This window comes from Triticum dicoccoides, chromosome 6A (assembly GCF_002162155.2).
Source record: "Triticum dicoccoides isolate Atlit2015 ecotype Zavitan chromosome 6A, WEW_v2.0, whole genome shotgun sequence".
NCBI classification, from domain to species: Eukaryota; Viridiplantae; Streptophyta; class Magnoliopsida; order Poales; family Poaceae; genus Triticum; species Triticum dicoccoides.
The window spans coordinates 485913074-485927686 of NC_041390.1; positions in this window are offsets into that span (position 1 = coordinate 485913074).

Below are 14613 nucleotides of genomic sequence, written 5' to 3' on the forward strand. Positions count from 1 at the left end.
CATGGCCAGGAGAGTGATCTTCATCTGCTCGCCCAGAAGGAAGGAGAGCCCCTGCGCAAGTACATTCAGAGATTCAGCAGTGTGCAGCACAACATCCCAGACGTCCACCCTGCCGCGGTGATTAGCGCGTTCCATCAGAACGTGTGGAACCGCAGGATGCGGGAGGAAATGGCGATGTGCAAGATCAGGGACGTCAGTGAGTTATATGCACTGGCCGACAAGTGTGCACGTGCTGAGGAAGGAAGGAGACTCCCCGGAGAGAATGTAGGAGCGGGAGGATCTGACAGTGAGGATGCTACCCCGCCAAGGAAAAACCGGCGGCGGAACAACAGAAGGAGGAAAGGCAAAGAGGTGCTAGTTGTTGAGCAGTCCGGCAACGGTGGTGGCGCCAAGGAAGCCAAAGCTGGTGACTCCGGCAAGGAGGTTGCCGCGGAGGTGGCGGTCGCTGACAAGCAGGACGGCACCAACAAGCAGTATTGCAAGATCCACCGCACCAAGGGCCAGGATCTCCAGAACTATAAGAAAGTCGAGCAGCTTGTTGAGCAACAGAAAGCTGAATACGAGCGGCGCGACAAGGAGAAGGCCCAAGAAGGTGCTGGGGGATCCGGCAAGAAACGTCCCGGCCGAGGAGGACGCCGCGGCAAGGCCAAGCAGCGGCAAGGAGACAGACCTCCCCACGGCTGCGACAAGGATGAAGATGACAACGACGATGAAGACATGGATGACAAGGAGACTGATGAGCAGGAGTTCCAGAAAGCCACAGAGGTCCTGTGCGTTGACGGTGGTGCTTCTCTGCATACCTCGCACCGTCAGCTCAAGCAGTGGGCGCGGGAATTTAATGCAGCAGAACGACCCATCGAGTCACGCAAGCCTCTGAAATGGTCCAGCACGCCTATCATCTTTGATATTGAGGACCACCCTGATCGCATAACTGCGGTCGGGTGCTTGCCGATGTTGGTTTCACCAACAATCCGCAACCTCAAGGTCACAAAGATGCTAGTTGACGGCAGGGCCGGCTTGAACCTGATCTCCTCCGTGGTGCTCCAGAAACTCCAGATCCCCGACAGCGAGCTCGAAGAGACCGGTACATTTCAAGGAATCAACCCGGGAAGGAGCAAGCCGAAGGGAAAGATCACGTTGCCGGTAACATTTGGCAGCGAACTGAACTTCAGGACTGAGAGGGTCACATTTGATGTTGCCGACTTTCCATTACCTTACAATGGAATCCTTGGCCGTCCGGCACTCGCCAAGTTCATGGCAGCCTCTCACTATGCGTACAACGTACTAAAAATGCCAGGCCCGATAAGTGTCATCTCTGTCCCTGGCAACAAGAAGGTTGCTCTTATCTGTGCCGACAAGATCTATCGGGAAGCAGCAACTGCAGCAGAACGCAAGACACTTGCTGCTGAAGCTCCCGGGGGGAAGAAGAAGACCAAGTCCGGCAAGAGCTCTGATGCCCACTCCGGCAAGCGCACCTCTTCGGAGTGCTGCGCTACTATCGAGGACGCACCATCGAGCTCCACCGGCAAGTGTAAGAAGGCAATGGCAGCTCCACTCGAGACCAAGAAGGTGTCCGCCAAGGAGGATGGCGCTGGTGGTACCTTCACCATCAGCGCCACTCTTGACCCCAAATAGGAAAGCGCGCTCGTTGCTTTCCTGCAGGCGAATGTCGACGTGTTTGCATGGCAACCTTCTGATATCCCCGGTGTTCCCAGGAAAGTAATCGAGCACCACCTTGCCGTCTGCCCTCATGCACGGCCCGTCAAGCAGAGAGTCAGGAAGCAGGCAGTGGAGCGCCAAGAATTCATTGCAGAAGAAATCAAGAAGTTGGAAGCAGCAGGCCTTGTTAGAGGAGTGCTCCATCCCACGTGGTTGGCCAATCCTGTTGTTGTGCGCAAGGCTAACGGGAAATGGAGACTTTGTATTGACTTCGCCGATGTTAATAAAGCTTGTCCCAAAGACCCATTTCCCTTGCCACGCATTGACCAGATCGTTGACTCCACAGCCGGATGTTATTTGCTTTCATTTCTTGATGCATACTCAGGATACCATCAGATCTTCATGGCAGAAGAGGATGAAGAGAAAACCGCATTTATCACCCCATGTGGCACGTACTGCTTCGTACGGATGCCTTTCGGTTTGAAGAATGCTGGTTCAACATTCGCAAGGGTAGTCCACCATGCTTTTGAGCCGCAAATGCACAGAAATGTGGAAGCTTACATGGATGACATAGTGGTCAAGAGTAAGAACAGGGCGACCCTGATTCAAGATTTAGACGAGACATTTGCAAATCTGTGCAAGATCAACCTCAAGCTTAACCCCGAGAAGTGCATATTTAGAGTCCCTTCCGGCAAGCTTCTCGGGTTCTTCGTGTCTCAGCGGGGAATTGAAGCCAATCCCGACAAGATCAAGGCCATTGAGCAGATCGAAGCACCAAAGCGCGTCAAGGATGTACGAAGGCTTGCTGGTTGCGTGGCTGCTCTCAGCAGGTTTATCTCTAGATCTGCTGAGCGCGCCCTGCCATTTTTCAAAATTTTGAAAAAGGCAGGTCCAGTGAAATGGACTCCGGAGGCGGAGGCTGCGCTGCAGGACTTGAAGAGATACCTGTCCTCCACTCCAACACTTGTCGCACCTAAGCCGCAGGAGAAGTTGCTGCTGTATATAGCGGCAACTAATCAAGTGGTTAGTGCTGCGTTAGTGGCGGAGAGAGAGGCAGATGATGAGCCAGCAACCACGGCAGACGCATCCAGTGACAAGCAGGGGGCTTCGCCGACAAGCTCTGGTCCCGACAAAGATGGATCTGCGCAGGAGCATGATAACATGCAGAAGAGAATGGTGCAGCGTCCAGTTTACTTTGTCAGTTCCCTTCTGCAGGGGGCTAGATCAAGGTACTCTGGTGTGCAGAAGTTGCTTTTCGGCCTCCTCATGTGTCACATCCCTAGTCCTGGCCTGACCTATGTTTGCTTCCATGTGTGCATCATGTTTAAATTTTTGAAACTTGAACTGAGGAATTTTGGAAGCCTCAAAAACTTAAATAAAAGAGGGGCAAAGAACCCTGGAAAATGCATTCAATGTTTCCAAAATGGCCTTAAATAATGTTGGTTATATTTTGGCAAGGGTTTTGCACCAAACCAAAAATAATGAACATTTTGAGGAATATTTTGAGCACTGAATTTAAATCATTATTGTATTTGAATTTGGAATTATATTCATAATATATGGGATATATTTTCAAATAACTCTGAAATGCTTTATGTGCTGTTGGAAAAGTCCATCTAGCAACATAAATTATTCAGAGGATATCTGGCACTGTTTTGGATTTGTTTTAATTTGAAAAAAAACAGTGGCAAAGTATAAAACAGAAACAGAAAAACAATAAAAGAACAGAAACTTACCTGGACTTACCTGGCGCTCACCGAAGCCCACCTGGACGGCCCAACACTTCCGGCCCAGCCCATCTCCACCCCTCCCCTGTCGTCTTCCTCCCTGCCAGGAGGACGGGCACGCGTCCGGCGCGCGCGGCCACGCGCCCCGGCCACCTCCTCCCTCCCAGCCTGCTTGGCTCCTCCTCGACGCCCCGGTGACGCCACGCGGCCCCCTCGACCCTCTCCTACTCTCCCCGTGCCCCTCTCCTCTCTCTCCCGGAACACTCTCCCCCTCCTCTGTTCTCCTCACCGAACGCGCCCGCCGCCGACGACGAGAACCACCGTGGCCACCGGCCACCCCACGCCTCACCGACGCCCCAGGAAGCTCCGCCCCGACCCCCTCTTCCTCCCCACCGATCCACGGCCCTCCGGAAGCCCTGCAGCGTCGCCCTCAAGCTCGCCCCCAACCTTCGGCCGCCGGCGAACTTTCGAGGATTCGCGAGCTCCAGCCCCTCCCCGGCCTCGCCGTTGCCTCCACCAGATCCGCTGTGAGCTACTCTTCCATTCCCCCTCCTCCTCGTGCTCGTTCCCGTACTCTAGCCGCCCTTTTCACCGGAGCCGATTGCTCCTCGCCGCCGGCCATGGCGTGGCCGTGGCCACAGCCACCGCAGCTCGCTCCTGAGCCCACCGGCGTGCTCACCGCAACCTTAGGAACCCAAAGCACCTAACCACTCGTCCTCCCGTGCACCGCAGCGCCGGTCCAGCGAACCCCCGAGCTCCGGCTGCCGCCTCGGGCTCCACTCCGGCGAACCCCGGCCACCCCCGCACCTCCCGTTGGTTCCCCTAGATGCGCACGGGCACGGGCTACCTCCTGGTGCCCCTGGCGCGTCGATCCGTCGTCTCTGGCGCAACTCCGGCGAGCCACCGCCGCTCTGGGTCGTCGCCGTCGTCCAACCGCCGGCGAATTCGACGTGGCCGGTCATTAGGGCCTAACCACCCCCGCTAACCCAGGCCTAGGGCCACTGACCGGTGGGCCCTACCGTTTAATTAACCCGGCTAACAATTTAGTTAAGTTAATTAAACTCTGTTAAATCACTATGCAGCTGACATGTGGGTCCCGAACGTCAGGTTTGACCCGGACCAGCCCCTGTTGACCTGCTGACGTCACACTGACGTCAGGCTGACGCATTAATGAATTACTGGAATTATTAATATTCAGGAAATTTCAGAAAATGCCCTAAATTTCAATAAATCATAGAAATTCAACCGTAACTCCAAATTAAATAATTTATATATGAAAAATTATCAGAAAAATTCAAGGAATCCATCTGTACCATTTTCATGCATGTTAGAACAACTTATATCTACTGTTTAGCACAAATCAAATAAATGGCATTTAAACTCTCACATATGGAGTTTGAATTTGAATCTTGTATTCAAACCAACCCCATTTAACTTGTTGCTAGATGCATTAGCCCAAAACACATTCATATTGCCATGTCATAGCATGCATCATATTGTGCATTGCATTGATCGTGTTTCTTCTGTGTTTGCCGGTGTTGTTCTCCCTCGGTAGACGTTGTACCGACGATGTGATCGTTGACACTGATGAAGACTCAATGTTATCTTCAGAAGTGCCAGGCAAGCAAAACCCCCTTGTTCATTCCGATAAAATCCCACTCTCTCGCTCTTGCTGTCTTTTACTGCATTAGGACAACAACGATTCATCTGTTACTTGTTGCGGTAGCTGAACCCCTTTATCCTCTGCATGACCTGTCATTGCCACAGTAAATAGATGAAACCCACTAGCATGAGTAGGAGTTGTTTGAGCCCTGTTGTGCCTACTCATTCATTCTTGTTTGTCATGCCTGCTATTGCTTAGAGTTGTGTCAGGTCTGATTCATCGGGAATGAATCAGAGGTGTATGAACATGTCCTACTGTGTGTGAGCTAAGTGTGTGAATACGATTTGGTAAAGGTAGCGGTGAGAGGCCATGTAGGAGTACATGGTGGGTTGTCTCATTGCAGCCGTCCTCAGGAACCGAGTTCTGTGTTTGTGATCCATGATTCAGCTACTACCACGCATTGGGCCCGAAACCAATGGACCCTCTCGGCTTCTTAATCACCCTTGTCCTCTGTCCAGGAGTTGCAAGTAGTTTCTGGTGTTTGTAGTATGCTGGAGGCCGTGCGCAGCGCTGACCGTAGGGGTGGGCTGTGATGCGGTAGGCACGTGGCACGGTGTACCGGGCGCCCGTTTGGTGTCTCGGGAACCCTGTTCACATCGTTTGGGGCTGTGAGCGAAACTCCGGCCGGATCTCCTCATGGATGGAACCCGAATAGGCGATAAACCTGGACTAGAGACTTGAGTGTTTAGGCAGGCCGTGGCCGACACCCATGTTGGGCTTCCGCTTGAAGGTTGCCGAGTACATGTCGTGTAAACGGCGGTAAGTGGTGAGAGCGTGTGTGAAGAAGTACACCCCTGCAGGGTTAACATCATCTATTCGAATAGCCGTGTCCGCGTAAAAGGACTTCTGGGTTGCTTATATCAGTTCATAGACAAGTGAAAGTGGATACTCTAAAATACGCAAGATAAGCGTGAGTGCTATGGACGGCGTTCTCGTAGGGAGACGGGAGTGGATCCATAGTGGTGTATTGATATGGTGAATATGTGGACTCGTGTGCGCCACCTGAAGAGTTACTTGCAATCATAGTTTAGGTTAGCCACTGAGTCAAAGCTGGCTTGCTGCAGTTAAACCCCACCATCCCCTTTGTTGATAATGGTGCACATGTAGTTAGTTCTGATGTAAGTCTTGCTGGGTACATTTGTACTCACGTTGCTTATTTTATGTTTTTGCAGAGAGACTTCAGTCTCGCTAGTAGTTCCGCGTGGACTTCGACGTTTAGCTTGATACCTCAGCTACGATCTTGTGCCCTCGGCAGGATCTGATAGATAGTCAGGCTTCTCAGCCTTTTTCATTTATAGATGTCTGTACTCAGACATGATAGCTTCCGCTTGTGCTTTGACTTGTATGCTCTGAATGTTGGGTCGTGAGACCCCTGTTTGTAATATCTCGCTCCTCGGAGCCTATTGATTAAATACTTGAGTTGTAGAGTCATGTCGTGATGCCATGTTGTATTTGCACATATCGAGCATATTGTGTGTATGTTATTGAAATGCTTGGTATGTGTGGGATCTGGCTATCTAGTTGTTTATCCTTAGTAGCCTCTCTTACCGGGAAATGTCTCCTAGTGTTTCACTGAGCCATGGTAGCTTGCTACTGCTCCGGAACACTTAGGCTGGCCGGCATGTGTCCTTCTTCGTTCCTGTGTCTGTCCCTTCGGGGAAATGTCACGCGATGAATACCGGAGTCCTGTTAGCCCGCTACAGCCCGGTTCACCGGAGTCCTGCTAGCCCAGTGCTACAGCCTGGATTCACTCGCTGATGACCGACACGTTCGATGCTGGGTCATGGATGCCTGTCCCTGTAAGTTTGTGCCACTTTGGATTTACGACTAGCCATGTCAGCCCGGGCTCCTTATCATATGGATGCTAGCGACACTGTCATATACGTGTGCCAAAAGGCGCAAACGGTCCCGGGTAACGGTAAGGCGACACCCGTGGGAATACCGTGCGTGAGGCCGCAAAGTGATATGAAGTGTTACATGCTAGATCTATGTGGCATTGAGTCGGGTATGGTGAATATGTGGACTCGTGTGCGCCACCTCAAAAGAGTCGCTTGCAGTCGTAGTTTAGGATAGCCACCGAGTCAAAGCTGGCTTGCTGCAGTTAAACCCCACCATCCCCTTTGTTGATAATGATGCATATGTAGATAGTTCTGATGTAAGTCTTGCTGGGTACATTTGTACTCACGTTTGCCTATTTTATGTTTTTGCAGAGAGACTTCGGTCTCACTAGTAGTTTCGCGTGGACTTCGACGTTTAGCTTGTTACCTCAGCTACGATCTTGTGCCCTCGGCAGGATCTGATAGATAGTCAGGCTTCTCAGCCTTTTTCATTTATAGATGTCTGTACTCAGACATGATAGCTTCCGCTTGTGCTTTGACTTGTATGCTCTGATTGTTGGGTCGTGAGACCCATGTTTGTAATGTCTCGCTCCTCGGAGCCTAATGAATAATTACTTGAGTCGTAGAGACATGTTGTGATGCCATGTTGTATTTGCACATATCGAGCATATTGTGTGTATGTTATTGAAATGCTTGGTATGTGTGGGATCTGACCATCTAGTTGTTTATCTTTAGTAGCCTCTCTTACCGAGAAATGTCTCCTAGTGTTTCCACTGAGCCATGGTAGCTTGCTACTGCTCCGGAACACTTAGGCTGGCCGGCATGTGTCCTTCTTCGTTCCTGTGTCTGTCCCTTCGGGGAAATGTCACGCGATGAATACCGGAGTCCTGTTAGCCCGCTACAGCCCGGTTCACCGGAGTCCTGCTAGCCCAGTGCTACAGCCTGGATTCACTCGCTGATGACCGACACGTTCGATGCTGGGTCATGGATGCCTGTCCCTGTAAGTTTGTGCCACTTTGGGTTTACGACTAGCCATGTCAGCCCGGGCTCCTTATCATATGGATGCTAGCGACACTATCATATACGTGTGCCAAAAGGCGCAAACGGTCCCGGGCAAAGGTAAGGCGACACCCGTGGGAATACCGTGCGTGAGGCCGCAAAGTGATATGAGGTGTTACATGCTAGATCGATGTGGCATTGAGTCGGGGTCCTGACAGCGTTGGTATCAGAGCTTGACTACCTGTAGGATTACCAAGCCAAACTGGTCGAAGTTGAGTCTAGAAATTCTTAGTTATATAAGGGAATTGATTGTGGGATGGAACGTAAGGCTCTTTTTACTCCTTATACCTTATGCCCTTCTGATCTGAGTCATCTTATCTTTTCTACGGGGTTAAGGAACTAGGCTATCTCTTCTTTCTATTAGGATCACGTGTTACTAATCTGTAGACTTGTAAGATTGTTGGATTTAAGTCTCAGTTCAGTTCCTACTACTTCCGTATGTTAATTGTTGATCTCGGAACCTTGATATTGTGCTTCTGAGTGGTTATGCCACCATTTTGTAGTATGTCTCAAATCTTTTCTGAGCATTTACAGCCGTTATGCTGTTCGAGTCATCCTAGGTTTCTAAATAGGCTGATGCATTTGCAAAATCCTTTCCCTCTGGTTTCAATGTTCCTTTATGCCAGCTCAATCACACTAATTGTTGAGTTGAGGTATTCTATTGCCTTGACATTTATGTTGGAATTATTATTATGACCCTAGGTGTCTCAGGGGATCATCTAGTGGTCTAGCCATGATTTGTGTCCTAGTGTGATGATTCTGGCCTTTATTCTCGAAAGCATTCCTGATGCTACTTAGTAGTAGATATTCTACTCCTGGGTTTTGAACCCGAGATCCACCCTACTTACTTCATGTTGATAGTAATTGCTAGCTCCTTTAGGTTATTAGTAACTTTTGCGATAGTCCTTGAAGTCCGTGGTATCTTCTTCTTCCAATTACCATGAACCATTCTTGGCAGGAGTTCTTCTGAACCAAAAGATGACAACAAGAGTGCTCTCGATGAGTTCTCCATGCTATATTGTGACTCTGCCAGCTCAACCTTTCTGCATGGGTTATCCGGAAGAATTATGTTGAACTTGGTTCGACATACTAATCTATGCATCCACAACTCAGAAAGTTATATGTTCCTTTGAGTTGTCCCTCTTTAGTTGTCTACTGACCTTCGTCTATCAATTGATAGTCAAGAGTATGCGTGCGTTCGTTTATCGATGCCTATTACTCTTGTGGTCCGTCAAGCCATTCTATCGCGGAATGACTAGGAGAAACAAACTCCAGTACCTCTTCCCTATCCAGGATTGGGTCAAAGAAGTTGTGCTCCGCAGATCAAATTGCTAATCCAGCTTTTGTTCTGCTCTACCTTGGAGTATTACATATTTTATATCAAGATTGTTATAGGAATTGCACACCATCCTATGAACTCTTGGTACAGTGATACCTCTTGCCATCATTGTTCATTCCTCGGTTCTTGTGTTATTGTAACCGGAATGCCGACAAATGAATCATGGCATGTGAAATCAATATTGCTAGCAACTCTGTTGCTTGGTAGTTAAATGGACGATAACCTCATTCTTAGCGTGTTGATTATTGAATCGTCACCCTAAGATTGATTGTGCTACCTAGTCCCTATTTCTGGTGCACTCCTCGACCAATGAGTTAGGAATTATTTCAAGTCCTCACTCATTTGATCATGTCGTCTTGCCCTCAAAAGCAAGATTGTTCTCGAGCTTAGTAACATACCGGTGGTTCGTGACTTTCCAAATATCTTCTTGGAAGTGTTACCGGGTTGTTTCCTGACTGTTATGTTGAGCTCGTGATCAAGTTGGTTTCTTGTGAACCACCCTTTCTCCAAGAATCTGTGTTGGATATCCCTGAGCTAGTTGGTTAAGCTAGACAACAACTTGGAAAATTGGAAGATAAAAGCTTGCCTAACTTAGTTCGTTCCAAAGGGATATTCTTGTGTAGTGTGTGTTGAAGAAAGATGATATCTTCATCGATTGGTCCCTGTGATCAGTTGCTGGACCTATTGTCTTATCAATCCTTTGATTTGAGTGTGGGCTATCATCAAATCAAATCAGTACCAATGATGCTCGTAATGTTGTCTTATTCGTGGTTGATCCCTCGAGCATACACCATTACATCTTTGGTCTGACCAATGCTATCACCGTGTTCACTTAACTATGGAATTCCTTTTAAAAGGAAACCTAGATGAATTGTTGTTGAGCCCATTGACAACATCCTTATCTCCTCCATGATTTTGTTGAACATTAAGCTAGTGTTGGAAACTTTTGAAAGCATTTGTTCATGCTAGCTCATGAAGCATATGTTTGGATGAAGGTAGTGACTTCCTTTAATTCATGTGCATCTGATGCAAGTTGCTACCGTGGATTCGAGAAAGTTAATGTTGCTTTCTTTGGAATCATTCCAAATCAGTCATGCACACGTGTGAAGAATTCTGTGGTTTGAAGACTTGCAACCTTCAATCTATATGTATCCCTAGCACACCAAGCCACTGATTGATTTGTTCAAGGAGAAGGAGTTCCTTCATAAGAGCTAATCCGGACTTATGTAAGGACTTCGATACCCTCGTTGATGGTTCCCCCTCCTGAACTCGGTAGTGTTTTATTATAAGACTACTTTGTGGTCATGCTTGTCTTGGACAACGTGTTCACATGTTTGTAGCAGAACCAGCTCATGTTTTGGAGTTTGCTATCGTAGTTCATTTCCCGAGAATCTCGCAACGTTATCTCGTCGAATTGTGTTGCAAACTTTCATTTATCTTCCTAGGCTCGATGAGTCTGGAATATCCTGACACCAACCAGATCTGAATCTCAGGCAGATATGATGGTTTGGAACATTTCCCAAGAACTATAATATTGGTCCCTCAATAACTGATATAAGTGGATGTCGTGGCCAGCACCTCCCAGCCGAAAGACCTATTATTGCAGTATCTTGATTGAAGAAGTTGGCCACCTCCCCATAAGGATTTCGTAGGATTTACCTCCCTAGTTGTTCCTTATGATTTTTGTGTTTCCGAAGTCCGACCTTTTACTTGATGTTCTAGATATCAAACCATATCTATGAATGGGTTACACTAGCATATCAAGGAGAACATTAGAAGCGGAGTGCTAAATGTCTCTCAGTGGATCATCCAGATTTTATTTCCTTGGCCCCGCCAAGGGTGAAATCTGAGAAGGTGTTATCTTCTTTTGCATCCGCATCATCCATCATCATTCATCATGGTAGTATGTTGTGTTGCCAGGATCCTTGACACGGATGTTGGTAAAACCTTGATGATTGTGGAAATGCTCAAGTTCTTGAGAGCACACACAAGCGCTACGTGTTATCATCGGCACTAACTGGGATGCTCTCAGTTTCCTCGGCAATGCTATGACCTTTCAAACAGTGAATTTACTCTCTATTGCTGGGTTCTTCCCCAGTTACCAGAATCATTCCCAGCATTTGCATTTTGTTCCCAGCTTGCACCGCCAATGTGCCATTCTACCATGGATCTCTTCCATTTCTGGTGATAAGCAAATTCATCCATTACGTTGTCTTCAACAAGGTAATCCACATCATCCAAGTTCGGGTATGCCATTCTACCGAACCCCTCTAAATGATCGATTATGATTTGCCTTAAGCTGGTATAAAGAGTTTCAAGGATCTTTGAATCAAAGGTAATTCTTTTTGCCACTTAAGGGGATATTTCTACGAGTCACCTTACCTAAGGTGCATCGTTATGGTATCATGGCAACTCAAACTCCTCGCTACGTTGACAATCGTTTACCACCTTCTTAAGCGTGAAATTGTTGTCTACCTAGTGAACCTTTGTCATCTGCTTCACTCCGTTCCTATGGATGTGTGCTTCGTCTCTCAGCTCGAGAGATGTTGCTATGTCTCAATCCGTGGGTTAATCCTGAGTTGTTCGACCTTCGAGAAGAACAATTCTTTTAGGGTCTTCCCTTTCCTCTCGCTGACATGATAGTTGGAGTTCTCAGAGGAAGACTTCGAGACAAAGATGGTGTTTGAATCAACGATCATTTGAAGTGCAACCTGGATCGTGAAGATTGTGCTAGTTGCGTTCCCCCTTCACCTTACCCTACGCTTAAATCTCGGGACGAGATTTTTGTTTAGTGGGGGTGAGTTGTCACATCCCTAGTCCTGGCCTGACCTATGTTTGCTTCCATGTGTGCATCATGTTTAAATTTTTGAAACTTGAACTGAGGAATTTTGGAAGCCTCAAAAACTTAAATAAAAGAGGGGCAAAGAACCCTGGAAAATGCATTCAATGTTTCCAAAATGGCCTTAAATAATGTTGGTTATATTTTGGCAAGGGTTTTGCACCAAACCAAAAATAATGAACATTTTGAGGAATATTTTGAGCACTGAATTTAAATCATTATTGTATTTGAATTTGGAATTATATTCATAATATATGGGATATATTTTCAAATAACTCTGAAATGCTTTATGTGCTGTTGGAAAAGTCCATCTAGCAACATAAATTATTCAGAGGATATCTGGCACTGTTTTGGATTTGTTTTAATTTGAAAAAAACAGTGGCAAAGTATAAAACAGAAACAAAAAAACAATAAAAGAACAGAAACTTACCTGGACTTACCTGGCGCTCACCAAAGCCCACCTGGACGGCCCAACACTTCCGGCCCAGCCCATCTCCACCCCTCCCATGTCGTCTTCCTCCCTGCCAGGAGGACGGGCACGCGCCCGGCGCGCGCGGCCACGCGCCCCGGCCACCTCCTCCCTCCCAGCCTGCTTGGCTCCTCCTCGACGCCCCGGTGACGCCACGCGGCCCCCTCGACCCTCTCCTACTCTCCCCGTGCCCCTCTCCTCTCTCTCCCGGAACACTCTCCCCCTCCTCTGTTCTCCTCACCGAACGCGCCCGCCGCCGACGACGAGAACCACCGTGGCCACCGGCCACCCCACGCCTCATCGACGCCCCAGGAAGCTCCGCCCCGACCCCCTCTTCCTCCCCACCGATCCACGGCCCTCCGGAAGCCCTGCAGTGTCGCCCTCAAGCTCGCCCCCAACCTTCGGCCGCCGGCGAACTTTCGAGGATTCGCGAGCTCCAGCCCCTCCCCGGCCTCGCCGTTGCCTCCACCAGATCCGCTGTGAGCTACTCTTCCATTCCCCCTCCTCCTCGCGCTCGTTCCCGTACTCTAGCCACCCTTTTCACCGGAGCCGATTGCTCCTCGCCGCCGGCCATGGCGTGGCCGTGGCCACAGCCACCGCAGCTCGCTCCCGAGCCCACCGGCGTGCTCACCGCAACCTTAGGAACCCAAAGCACCTAACCACTCGTCCTCCCGTGCACCGCAGCGCCAGTCCCGCGAACCCCCGAGCTCCGGCTGCCGCCTCGGGCTCCACTCCGGCGAACCCCGGCCACCCCTGCACCTCCCGTTGGTTCCCCTAGATGCACACGGGCACGGGCTACCTCCTGGTGCCCCTGGCGCGTCGATCCGTCGTCTCTGGCGCAACTCCGGCGAGCCACCGCCGCTCTGGGTCGTCGCCGTCGTCCAACCGCCGGCGAATCCGACGTGGCCGGTCATTAGGGCCTAACCACCCCCGCTAACCCAGGCCTAGGGCCACTGACCGGTGGGCCCTACCGTTTAATTAACCCGGCTAACAATTTAGTTAAGTTAATTAAACTCTGTTAAATCACTGTGCAGCTGACATGTGGGTCCCGAACGTCAGGTTTGACCCGGACCAGCCCCTGTTGACCTGCTGACGTCACACTGACGTCAGGCTGACGCATTAATGAATTACTGGAATTATTAATATTCAGGAAATTTCAGAAAATGCCCTAAATTTCAATAAATCATAGAAATTCAACCGTAACTCCAAATTAAATAATTTATATATGAAAAATTATCAGAAAAATTCAAGGAATCCATCTGTACCATTTTCATGCATGTTAGAACAACTTATAGCTGCTGTTTAGCACAAATCAAATAAATGGCATTTAAACTCTCACATATGGAGTTTGAATTTGAATCTTGTATTCAAACCAACCCCATTTAACTTGTTGCTAGATGCATTAGCCCAAAACACATTCATATTGCCATGTCATAGCATGCATCATATTGTGCATTGCATTGATCGTGTTTCTTCTGTGTTTGCCGGTGTTGTTCTCCCTCGGTAGACGTTGTACCGACGATGTGATCGTTGACACTGATGAAGACTCAATGTTATCTTCAGAAGTGCCAGGCAAGCAAAACCCCCTTGTTCATTCCGATAAAATCCCACTCTCTCGCTCTTGCTGTCTTTTACTGCATTAGGACAACAACGATTCATCTGTTACTTGTTGCGGTAGCTGAACCCCTTTATCCTCTGCATGACCTGTCATTGCCACAGTAAATAGATGAAACCCACTAGCATGAGTAGGAGTTGTTTGAGCCCTGTTGTGCCTACTCATTCATTCTTGTTTGTCATGCCTGCTATTGCTTAGAGTTGTGTCAGGTCTGATTCATCGGGAATGAATCAGAGGTGTATGAACATGTCCTACTGTGTGTGAGCTAAGTGTGTGAATACGATTTGGTAAAGGTAGCGGTGAGAGGCCATGTAGGAGTACATGGTGGGTTGTCTCATTGCAGCCGTCCTCAGGAACCGAGTTCTGTGTTTGTGATCCATGATTCAGCTACTACCACGCATTGGG